The 13,612-nt window shown below is 42.4% G+C and overlaps 1 protein-coding gene across 9 annotated transcripts in view; it reads left to right on the top strand.

Annotated features, from left to right (window-relative positions):
- MAGI2 (membrane associated guanylate kinase, WW and PDZ domain containing 2) overlaps nt 1-13,612 on the top strand; it is a 1,049,810-nt gene that overhangs the window by 971,727 nt on the left and 64,471 nt on the right. The gene's annotated exons all lie outside the window — the stretch shown is intronic.

Below are 13,612 nucleotides of genomic sequence, written 5' to 3' on the forward strand. Positions count from 1 at the left end.
ATGCCTGTAATTAGTTGCACTGCAAGGCCACGACCAGAGCCAAGACTGCTTGTTTCCTAATTAGATATAGTTCATGTCCAAATCTAATTTATCAGCCCATATCTTTCCATAATTTAGTATAGGTCACTCCTCCCAAATATAGATATAAATCTCAAATTAGACGGAGTGCTTGTCTTCTTACCACTGCATGACATCAACTGTTTTACACAAACTTACTGCAGACAAAGACTATGGTTTTGGAGTTTCCCAAAAGGATAACTTATTTAAAAGGGATAACTCTAAAGGCGGGTATCCACTACCCGATTGAACAGAGCGATTGAACGATAAGAACATCGTTATTGTTCAATTACTTGTTAATCGGCACAGATTGGGCAGTTTAATGTCGAAAACGACCAGCGATGCTTTTGACATCTATCATCGCCCGAACATGCTGGTCAATCTACCGATAACGACAGATTGGCCATGTTCGGGGATGAAGGAGGGTGCTTACACTGAACGACTGATCGGTCCAACAGGCGACATCGTTAGCGAGGGCCATTTGTGTATGCACTCCCTGATGCCGGCACCCTGCCGAGTCCCGTCAATTACGAGGTCAGTACACTAGACATCGTCTAGTGTGTACCGGCCTTTACCCAGGTCTCTTTTTTTCCTTGTTCCATCACCGTATAAATCCAAAAATCTTTGCAGTAACCCATGGATTAGTTACAATTTTGTTGCTTTTCTTTATTCTTTTTTTTCCCTATGTCCTAAAGTAATTTTAGTTATGGTTCAGTATGATAAAATCAAATTACCCTTAATACTCATAGTGGAATTTAGTTTCTTTAATATCTTTTCTTTTTTTTTTTTTAATAAATGTTCTTCTTTACCTTAAAGCAATTCTAAGTAAATTCTGATTCTGTTTTGTACAAGTTGCCCTTCCAAGAGTATAGAACTGTGATAAATTAACTGTAGGCTTTCTTTCACTTAATGCATGAACTGTATTCACGTACTATTTCAGTTAAAATCTGCACCAAGTCTCTGACATGTTCATTAACAGCTTGAGGGAGAAGAAGTGAACATTCTTGAACTGCCATGTAACTACTGAACTATCACTTGTTTCCAAGGCTGGTTGGTAATTCTATAATACATCAATGTACCTTGTCAGTAGAAGAGATTAAACCAATTGGTCCCCTGGACATTATATTATGTACAGTCTTTTATTGTTTTGTTTGGCTAAATAATAGATGTCACAAAGTTCCCTTGTACATTTTGCAAGGGAAAAAACTGCAATATAAGAAAAACAAATAAACTCCTTGCTATATTCTCTACCCAATAATGGTATTGTGGCAATAATTAAAAAGTGCTGACAATACTTTAATGCTTTCTAGAAGTACACAGTGCATCACAAAACTGCTCTCAATCGGTGGTGCTGTAATACAAGGGCAGCAGCTATTTTGAGGGCTTACTCAATATTTAGCCACTTCATTGGAAATTAGCGACATCACTGAGGCGTGATGTACCAAGTGATAGGAAATGTTATCTTGCTTTGTTCAGGATATAAAAATGGATGCCTTTAATGTGTTTATACAAAAACACTTTGGAGTATGGTCACAGCCATATTATCAATGGGGCTAATGAAGCTCCAGGCCTCCACATAAAAATAGGCCCATTATCAGCATGATGATGACCAGTTGCCTAGCTGGTCACACAGTCAGCCATAAATCAAAAGTATTAAAATAGTATTTTCTAGTTTTCTCACAAAACAAAGCAGTGTGGCTCTATGGAGTATGTACACACGCACCTGGCTCTGACCACACCCACACATCACTTGTTACAGCTCCTCCCCTTCTCAGTATGGGCCCTTGAACATTTTCAGCCCCATGTCCATGTGTACCTTAATATGGCCCTAAGTAAGATGGTGGCTATATTTCCAGACAATCATTAAAATACTGAAGACGTATGCCCATTCCAATTTGGATAGGTAAAATGATGCTAGTAATGAAACAGGAAAATAAAGTAGCTTACAGTTTTTTATTTTTTAAGAAGCATAAACATTAGATAATAGTTTAAAATACAATTATGTGATGAGTCAGCGCCCTTACTTATTTCTGACAGTATACACCTTCAAAGGTCCATTCAACCTTTTCAAATGCATATACTTAAACAATATCAAAGATGACATAAAGCGCTATTCATAAATGTTCATACTAATATTTCCTGTTTGACACTCTGGACCTGATTCAGACCAGCTCGCTAGGATGCGATCGCTCGTAGCTGGCCGATATTTGCATTCTGCGCATGCGTATGCATCGCAATGCACGTGCTTTAACCACTGCGTCAGATCGGGAAGCGCTCGCTCGGCCAGCACAGACAGCACAGTTGAATGAGTGACAGAAGAGGCCGTTTGTGGGTGGTAACAGGGACAGGCCACTAGAAACGGGTGAGTGGAGGTACGAACGCAGGCGTGCCTGTGTGTTTCAACGCTGTTTCATAGGTGTGCATAATTAACAGGCAGCGTCAGTGTACACGTCACCTGGTTGTATTTCAGCCTGCAGCGCTTGCGGCATGGTATAGTCAACCTCAAGCGCTGCGAGCACATCCGATGGTGCTTGATATACCAATGTTTTCATGCTCTTCCAGGAGATGACGTGCGCAAGTGGGCGACTTATGAATGGCTAGTGGGCATCTGCATACACAAAGTGATTGCTCGCCAAGACATAGTGGGCTTGCTAATGCCTTGCCGTGCGATCGCCTGTCTTGCTGGGCGTGCACTGGATTTCCATATGCTGGGAGTGAACGATCGCATCTAGCAAGCAGGTCTGAATCAGGTCCTTTGTTTCCTGTCTGTGGGTCAATCCTTCATTTTCTGTAATAGTTTCATATAGTGGGGGAGGAACTAGTATGAAGGAAATAAAAAAAATATATATATATAGTGTAGCATTTCTACCTAATATATATTTTCTCTATTTATTCAACATTTTCTTATATAGCGCAACATATTCCAATGTGCTTCACAATTGGAAACATTAATAGATCAAAACTGGGTAATAACAGACAGACACAGAGTTAGGAAGCCCTGCTCGCACGCATATAATGATAGGTAAATAGGCATTGATACACAAGGATGGGTGCTATATTGCATTTTGGTCCAGCCAGATTGCCGAAGTTCTTGGTGGGCTGTATGATCCAGTCACACAGGAGTGTCGGCCAAAGGTCAGGAGGATGTGAAAGAAAGAAAATGTCTAATTAGATATGGAAGCTATGAAGGTTATTTGGGCGGTTCTGGAATCTGATAAGATTGTCTGAAGAGGTGAGTTTCCAGGGAACGCTTGAAGGTTTGGAGACTAGAGGAAAGTCTTATTGTGCATAGGAGAGCATTCCACAGAGTGGATGTAGCCCGAAAAAAAGTACTGTAATTGTGAATGGGAGCAAGTAATGCAAGAGATGTATGTTGGTGTGGTTTGGTTAACAGCCTTATGTTTAAGTAAAAGTATTTTGTATTGAACACGGTAGAAAACTGGTAACCAATGGAGGCACTGACAGAGCGGAACAGCAGACGATGAACATTTGGCGAGGAGGATCGGCCTGCATTCATAATGGATTGTAGTGGTGAGGGCCTGTTTTTGGGAAGACCAGAAGGAGACTATTGCAGTAGTTAATGTGGGAAATAATGAGTGCATGGTTTACAGTTTTTATAGTGTCTTGTGTAAGATATGGTCAAATTTTGGATATGTTTTTTAGATGTATGTAACATGATTTTGAGACAGATTGAATGTGGGGAAGAAAGGACAGTTCAGAGTCAAGGATGACACCTAGGCAGCAAGCTTGTGGGGAAGGGTGGATTGTTGCGTTATCAACAGTGACCGAGAGATCAGGTTGGTAACTACTATTTGTTGGTGGAAATATAATTTAATTCTGTTTTGTAAATATTAAGTTTGAGGTAGCGAGATGACATCCAAGATGAAATGGCAGACAGACATTCAGTGACACGGACCAGCACAGATGGTGACAAATCTGGGGAGGATAGGTAGATTTGAGTATCGTCCGCATACAGATGATCCTGAAATCCAAAAGAGCTGATTAGTTTGCCAAGAGAGGTGGTATAGATTGAGAAAAGCAGAGGACCTAAGACTGAGCCTTGCAATACTCCCAACTGATAGAGGTAGCGAAGAAGAGGCAGAGGCCCTGATTCAGAGCCGGACGCTCTGACAGAGCGCTCGCTCTGAATCAGGGCCGTCCCTCCTCCTTTTTGTAGCGGCCTCCTGGCCGCTCGCATAGCTGTGGGTGACCACCCACAGCTATAGCGAGCGGCCAAAATGATGGTCGCGATGGTCAAGACCTTCGCGACTATCGGGCTTGCGACGAGACCCTTGCGGTAGGGTCTCGCTGCTGCAAGCCCTGGAGTGCTTTTGGCTCTATCGCAGCCAAAAGCACTCCCACTGACATCACTAGTGATGTCAGTGGGGCCGGCCCCAGACGGTAGGCATTCCCATGGGAACGCCTCCGTCTGGGCAGCCACGCCCCCGGCACGCCCACCAAAGGGAGCGTGCTGTCAATCACCATCGACAGCACGCCCCCTTTGGTGCGAGACCCATAACGACAGCTTGGCCGTCGTTATTCGGGTCCCGCGCATGCGTACGACGGAGCCGCCTCCGTCGTGCACATGCGCACTTGGGCAACATCGACCTGCTTGCGAGCGCTCAGCGCTCGCGAGCGGGTCTGAATTAGGCCCAGAATCAGCATGGGAGCTGGGATGGTAATTTGAGACCGTGTTAGGTTCAGAATTTAGTTTTTTCAGAATGGGAGTAATCACTGCATGCTTGAACAGTGATCTTCTGTACATCGGTGTTCTCTTTTTAACACCGCTTTTTGATTTGCACTCCTATAATCCACTCATTTTTCAGGTGCCTCTTCTTCCAAAATAAATCTCCTGCAGTTGTGCAAACCTTTACAACACCCCTTAGTGATTGCACTTACATCAGAGAGATCTGAATACAGCATGTCATATACCAATAAACAGTCACTGTTTTCTTTGCTACTATCTCCTGTTTGTACTCGTTCAATATAGGGGAGAAATATATAGGAAAACACCAATCTAGCGTATTATCCTTAAACCATTTTTATTCACAAACATCACTATTACACTTACAATTAAACTATAAAAACTTCCATGTATCATGTGTAAACAATATCTTTCTGTGGAGGGGCAGAGATCCGTATCTGACCTAAATGAAGAGTTGAGTGTATAAAAGATGGGTCTTCTCCACTCTCCTCAACTGTCCGTCAGGTCCGTCCTCAGTTTCCCCAATCCCGACTGTTTCACATAAGTGTTCCGTTTCAGACCTAGGCCATGTAATAATGATGTACCACTGTAGGTCTTCATTAAATAAAAAATACATAAAAAATGTACATTAGCTGAAACTGCAAGCCCATCTGATTTAATACATGTGTAGACAAAGAAAACTTATTTTAAACGACAGAAGGTTCCAGTTTAAAGTCATATGGCAACCACAATGAGCAGATGCATATAACTAATTCTATCATCACTTTTTCTTTTGTTTTCCTCAAAAAGGTTATACAAGTGTTAATCTCCCTGAGCGACCTACTGCTGGTCACATTGTGTCTTCTTCACATCTCTCCAAGAGCGCTAATCTAGCAGCTCTGTCTTCAGCATATGCAGCACAATCTACTCGCAGGCATATTCCATTAGCAGCTCCAAATTCTCCTTTCTTAGTCTATTAGGAAAAGTTTTTTACCATATTTTTATATACTTAATAGTAATGCTAGTGTCAACCAATAATCTGTATACAAAAGAAATCCAATAGATATTAGATTTTTATCAAGATTTGTTTGCCAAAACCTGTCTGAGCTGGAGATTAGCAAAGTTGTGGAAGAATTAAATCTCTGTGGAGCAACCAGGTGCAAATTTCTAATGATATGGGGTCTATTTACAAAGCTTTGTTAGGAGATAAAGTGAACGGAGATAAGGTACCAACCAATCAGCTCCTAACTGCCATGTCACAGGCTGTGTTTGAAAAATGACAGGAGCTGATTGGCTGGTACTTTATCTCTGTTCACTTTATCTCCTAACAAGGCTTAGTAAATAGACCCCATAGTCTCTTGGTATTCTACACGGAATTTCTAAATCCTGCATTTGCGGAATTTATTGTCTTAAATAGAACTGGTACGGCGGCGATGGTGTAAATTCTGCTCTCTCATATGTTTGGGGAATACCAAATAGAACATAACATTTTAGGAGCATACCAAGCAGATCATACAATTAGAGAGGAATACCAAACAGAACATACAATTACAGGGGAACACCAACCAGAACATACTATTATAGGGTAATACCAAACAGAACAAAAACGATAAGGGGAACACTTAAGGTTAAATGGAAACAGAAAAATAAAAAAAATGAAGATCAGAACAAAGACTGGGAGCGGAAAGAAGTTTTTGGAGTTTATTTCTGTAATCATGATTGTTTCTTTCATAAACAACAGTATAAATAATAATTATTATGCTGGCAAGTCCATTAGTCAGTCATAGTGTATAGGATTTTATATTATATATTAAGTTACAAGGACAAGAGGATAATGCTGGGTACACACCACTAGATATATTGTTTGATGAATTATATGATCGGTAGCAGATCGGTGGGTGTGTACACCTAATATGTCTGTAATTGATGTAGTTCACAGACATATCAGGTTGGCCCTGCAGCACAGCCGATGCCCCTATATTATGCAGATATATTGATGCATCTGCATGTGTGTATGGGTGACCCGCCTATCACCCTTACACTGGCTGCAGTGACCATAGACACTGACATCACGACTGGGCTGGCAAATTTAAATGCCTGCCCAGATGTGATGTCTGACCAGACATATCGAACATACAATTAATAAGTGTGTATAACTTACCAAATAGGCCGATTGGCCAGTAGGTGGTACGGCCAGTCGGCCACTCTGTCTTTTAAATGTGTAACATACTTAAGAATAGATGGTGAAATTGAATCTACTAAGTTGAAATATTTTGCACAATTGAATAGTTTTTAAACAAAACTTTAAAACGTGTCTCTGCTCATGGTAAGTAGCTCATGTTCCTGCTGTTTTTAAGATTTACATAGAAGATGACACCATAGCACGGCCCCCTATAATCCTGCTGAAAGCAACCCCATCTAATGACCAATATACAGATGTGTCCACATACATCCTCCGTGCACTACAAGTTGTGTTACACATAACACGTGAGCGCCGTGTGACATGAGCGCTGCATCGGGAGTCTTTGTGCAATTTTTCCCTTCAAATGCTTCTTTTTCACAGTGATGTGAATAGAACGAACAAGCAGCTTCTGCTGATTAAAAGGATATGCGGCATGCCTATGTTCTGTGTGGGACTGCGGGTGTATCTGCATGCGAAACACTACATTACAGGGTCAGTGACATTGTAACAGAGCATTTCGCATGGAGATACACCCGCAGTCCCACACAGAACATAGGCATGCCGCATATCATTTTAATCAGCAGAAGCTGCTTGTGCATCCTATTCACATTGCTGTGCGAGTAAGATGCATTTCAAGGGGAAAAGTTGCACGAAAGACATTTGGAGCAACCAAGTCATGCCACGGCATGGAGTGACTAGAAGGGCTGTTTAATGTGCAAGGAGGTTAGATGTATGTGGCCACACCAAGCCTCCTAAGCATTCTACAATACCATCTAGTAATCAGTATGCAGCACATTCTAGCATAAAGTATACCTTTTGGTAGCACTTGTTGGATGGTGTACATAGGTGGTGGTCAGTATAAAATGTTAAACGAATACCCCACTTGCTGCTTTAAAATTTTAGGGCTGCCAAATGCTGGAGTTTCAGTTACCCAGTACTATTGTTACCTTATAGCTCTACCTTGAACCCCAACTGGCTGCCAGTTTACTTTACGAATGGAAACAAAGCTCTATAATAAAAATCTCTTTAACAGTGCAGAAGACCAGTAAGTATATCACAAAGCTTTAGTAGTTTATCAACACAACTGAGTCTTGTGCATGTAAACCCTGGTGATGTCACTAAAGATTCTTCCAGGAGCAGACAAGCAGGTCTATTGGGGCCTATCCATACACGACTTTGTGAACACTCTGACCAAAACCAGGAGGTTTTGGTCACATTGTTCACAAAGTCGAGTAATGGATAGCCGGCAAGGACCAGCGATGCGCGTGCACGCTGGGTCCTTGCCGACCCCGACTATCTACTGAACATGCCCGTCAACCTGACAACGCTAGTCAGGTTCAGCATGTTCAGACATAGGAGGTCGGGCTCCTGCACTGAATGACGTTCAGTGAACGCCGTTCAGTGCGGGCACCGCACATCGGCGTCCTGAAGGTCTGAACGCCAGACATTGTCTTTCAGGTCGCCTAGTGGATAGGCCTCTTAAGTGCAGGGAGAACAGTAGGGGTGATATAATAGTGAGGGACCACTTGTAATGGCGCCTTGCTGATGCACTTTAAAGTTTGACAGCCAGACTTGTTTGTAGTGTTGGATACAAGTAGGAGAATTCAATAAAGACAGATCTCTTGATGGCCTTCAAATGTTAACTCTTCATGATCATTGTGAGCCTGTCTGTTGGGTTGAGTCTGTGTATAACCTGTATATTTATTATCAAAGAACTCTTGGTAACTACTAATATCCTTAGAGTTTACAATATAGGGTATATTCCATATGTATTTTTGTGTGTTGCTAACTTCAAGTAAGTTCTGGGGGTTTTTTTATCTTTATTCCAGTTACTAGGTAGCCAATTTAGAAAGACATTGGTGAAATTGAGGAACTTTAAGGTTTAATAAACTGTTGAAAGTAAATTTACTGAACAAAAGAAGGAATAATACATCTGGAGGCCTAGATGTCACATCATTAACTTCTCATCACACTAGAAATTGTATCTCTGCCACATTTCTATATAATGGTATCAATATTTTTGTTTGAAGATAGAACATAAACAAATGAGATATGAATATCTGTCATAGTTCACTTCTGAGAAAGAAACAAGATGTAATCATATTGTTTCAATAAACTTACATCAAATTGTCAGTTCTTCTCATTTCACTGAGTGTCTGGTATCCGCACTGGAACTGAAATGTACTTTTGAGGCAGAGATTGCTGCAGCAGTGACCTAATGCCCACAATGATTTATTCTACATTTGCAAGGATATTTAATCAAATAAATCTAATGCAAAACAAATATAAAATTATCCTGGTATCATCTATCTACTATATTTGTTCAGCAACTAAAAATAGTAAATAATAATGTTCACAGGTTTATTGTTATTTTTCACTATGGAATGGAAGTGTCAGGATTCTGCCTGGGATCGGCTGTTACTTACCGCAGCGCAGGCTTCCCCACAGTAGCGGGAGCAGTGAGACGTCAGGTGCAGCGGTGGGTGACTTGCTGAGTATTCTCCCCGGGGTCCAGGTGACTTTCACGCAATTCTCCATATCGGAGTTCCTGAGGCGGTGGTCATGGGTGCAGCCATCTTGGCTGAATCACCTGATAGATCCTTATCCAATGGTAGCTGTGTCAGTTCTCAGCTGACTTGCTCATCCAATGAATAGGCTACCTGGGGGTATAAACAGGACTCCAGATGAACAGGAAATTGCCTGATCAATTTCGTTATTCCCAGATGGTTGTTGTTTGCTTCGTCCTGGCTTTACATGCAATCTTCCAGAGACTATTCCGAGTGGTATCTCCAGTATATGCTCTGTACATATCCTATGTACTGAGCCCTAGTGTATTATTTACAAAGTGCCATATCCTTGTGCAGCAGTGTGATAGAACACCTTTCTCCTGTTTGCTATTTATAAGAACCTTATCCTTGTACAGCAGTGCTACGGAACACCTTGCCTGTGTATTATTTACAAAGTGCCATATCCTTGTACAGCAGTGCTACAGAACACCTTTCCTGTGTATTATTTACAAAGTGCCATATCCTTGTACAGCAGTGCTACAGAACACCTTTCCTGTGTATTATTTACAAAGTGCCATATCCTTGTACAGCAGTGCTACAGAACACCTTACCTGTGTGTGCTAATTCAAGTGCCTTTGCCTGTGTATTATTTACAAAGTGCCATATCATTGTGCAGCAGTGTGATAGAACACCTATCTCCTGTTTGCTTTATAAGAATTAATATAATAGAAACGCTTGTGTGTAGAACAAATGTAAAATTAGGTCAGAATATATGGAGAAATGAGCGACATATAAAGTAAAATATCTAAAACAGTGGCCGACTCTAAGAATAAAGTTAATGTGTGATGCGTGAAAATACTAATTACAGGACCAGCAATGTTGAATCAGAGACGAACAAACAAACATATAACACGGTAAATGTTAAACAGCTCTTTCCGTGAGTAGGTATGTGGTGTTTAGAAATGCAGTTCCCCCGTGACAGCCGTTAAGGGAAGGATGCGGGTGGACAGGGCTTGGGTCTGACCCTACCTTTCCCTATACATGATCCCGTGTCCTGCACGGTGATCTCCTCATGCTCTGCCGCTATCTGGAGGGCTCGTTGTTGCTGTCAGCTGCTTGAAGGGATAGTGGTCCACTGGATGACTCGTGCTCCTGTGCAGCCTGGTTCAGGACGCCGCTTGATTACAGCTCCCGCTCCAAGTGCTCATCAGTGCTAGTCAGGTGGTAACGTGAGACTGGGGCAATCAGTAACACCAACGCGTTTCATCTATACAGACTTTTTCAAGGTGTGTTCGAGTGTACTCCCGTTAGTCCGATGAACTACCTCTTACTGCTGCTGCTGGCACACACTGCTGACAGGAGATAAGCACCATCCTGCCCATCTGCTTCAATGCTGTTTGTTTGTTCGTCTCTGATTCAACATTGCTGGTCCTGTAATTAGTATTTTCACGCATCACACATTTACTTTACTCTTAGAGTCAGCCACTGTTTTAGATATTTTACTTTATATGTCGCTCATTTCTCCATATATTCTGACCTAATTTTACATTTGTTCTACACACAAGCGCTTCTATTATATTAATTCTCTATTGCTGATTGGTCAGTATTCTGACCTTCCAAAATAGATAGCTGCTGTACACACCCTGGGAGAGCTTGATTTAAATTGTTTGTTTTATAAGAGCAATATCTTAGTACAGCAGTGTTACAGAACATCCTTGCCTGTGTGTGCTATTTACCAGTGTCATATCCTCGTGCATCAGTGTACAGACACCACGTCATCCAAACTGGTACAATCACCACTCTCCTTCAGTGACTGCAGCATATCCTCACTTCCCTCCAGTGCAAGCTGCACAACCCACTCCTCAGTGGATTCTCTCCCTCTGGTCTGCCACAGCACCTCTTCAGGAAACATCTCTGTTGTACTTCTCTGTACTAGTGTTACAGAGACTATATTTCCAGTTGGCCAAAGCAGTGTCTCTTTCTCTATTCCCACTCGCATCGGATACCTGACCTGGGGACCGCGACCTGCTTTCCGGGTGCAGCTGAAACCCATATCCCGCTTGGAGGGGTCACTGGTGAACACCTCTAGGCAGGTTAGACTCTGCACCCTAGGTAAGGTCTCGCCAACATCCGATGCTTGTGGACGAGGAGACTGAACAACCAGGCCCCTCGCTCCTGACTGCTTCATTGACCCGGGACCACAACTTCCAGCCCCTCAGTAGGAGACTCTAGGATGCTAAACATGACAGGAAGATAGCTGGGGATTTCTGGGTGGGTCATAGTGACAGACTGGGCCTAGCATTTATCCTACAGCATGTGTCTAGCTGCAGAGAAGCCCCTCCGTCCCCTCACAGCCCTCAATGGCTGGCAGACTTCCAGACACAGCGTCACTCCTTTTGCACAACTACCTACAGGTTTGGCGCTCGGCCAAGTTCCAGTTATCACAACAAACTAGACTATGTCCAATAATAGTACTCAGTCTGTCTACATAGTGAAGACCATCCGATTTGTTGAACCAGTGTCAATCATGGATTCTCCCTGAAAAAATATATAAAGAAGTAAAAAAAACAAATCGGATGGTCTTCACTATATAGACGAACTCAGTACTATTATTGGACATTGTTTTGTTTGTTGTGATAACTGGAACTCGGCCGAGCACCAAACCAGTAGGTTGTTATGTAAAGTTTGTATTTAAGAACTATCTTCAATGTAAAGAAGAACAAGGCGTCCTGGAAGTGATGATATGGCCCCCACAGAGCCCTGATCTCAATATCGAGTTTGTCTGGGATTACATGAAGAGACAGAAGGATCTGAGCAAGCCTACATTCACAGAATATCTCCAAGATGTTTGGAACAACCTCCCTGCTGAGTTCCTTCAAACACTGTGTGCAAGTGTACCTAGAAGAATTTGTTGTTTTGAAGGCAAAGGAGGGTCACTCCGAATATTGATTTGATTTAGATTTCTCTCATTCACTTAGTTTATTTTTATAAATTAAAAAAATGCAATTAACACTTCTATTTTTGAAAGCATTTTTACTTTGCAGTATTTTTTCCACACCTGGCTAAAACTTTTGCACAGTTTTGTGTGTGTATGTATGTGTATATAATATATGATTTCTGATTATCATTGCATGCAGAGCGGGTATATTAAGTTGATGTCTATGGAACATAACACTGTGCTGCCTTCTATAGGCAATGTACAGTAGATCACCATGTACCTGGGGTAGTCAGAATGTTTCACAGACTATAACTCTGACACTATGTTCTTACTCCTAGCCTATGAGTGAGGCACGCCATATTCTGCTTTGCTAAGCTCAGGATGAAACTACATAGGTGCCACTGCACTGCCTACTACAAATTAATGGGTGGCCGAATAACTGGATAACCACGTCGGCTATTATGATCACTAGATAATGTGAGCCAGAGGTGGTTATATGTGAGGCACATAAAAGCTACACATCCAGACCGTTGGTGAAATAAATCAAGCACCCGGTGGTCGCTTACCTTACAAAGCTATCCCCACTGGGAGCAGTGTGGAGGGATTTCCCCATCCTGTATGTCTGTCTGGAGACGCGCACTTACCACTTGCAGTTACTGCACAGTCCATGAATACAGCGCAGAGAGCGACTCCTGAGTTCCCTCATGAGTGATGTGGGACTCTGGCGCCGATTTACGCTATATGGACTTTGGGCCTGATTCAGCATGGATCGCTATTCTGCTTATACGCACGCAACGCAGTTGCTAATATCAGCGGTGATATGCAAATGTCTGCATTCGCATTGCAACCTAACTTAAGGACCCACTTTTCCTTACGTCTGTATACTTTTGCAACATAGCGAATTAAACGGTAACATCGAACCCATGCGCACAGTTAAGGCAGGTCAGACCTCACTCAGGAATTGCTGACTTCAGTAGACGCACTGAGGCCTTAGGCTGCATATGATATCGCAGTGAATAATTTATGCACGCCCATGCAACGCCATTGAAATGCACTTGCACGCCTGCATTCGCCTGATCACCCCCCCCCCGTCACCACCCACAAATGGCACTTCCTGACAATAACTCTGTGGTGGGTCTGCGTGGTCACTGCAATCGCAGCATCTAGTTCAAACGCGTGTGCAGTGAAAAATTATCCGATTGCGTGTGTATAAGCGACTGCGATCCTTGCTGAATCAGGCCCTT

The sequence above is a fragment of the Taudactylus pleione genome, unplaced genomic scaffold, assembly GCF_031769625.1.
Source record: "Taudactylus pleione unplaced genomic scaffold, aTauple2 ptg000086l, whole genome shotgun sequence".
In the NCBI taxonomy this organism is placed as follows: domain Eukaryota; kingdom Metazoa; phylum Chordata; class Amphibia; order Anura; family Myobatrachidae; genus Taudactylus; species Taudactylus pleione.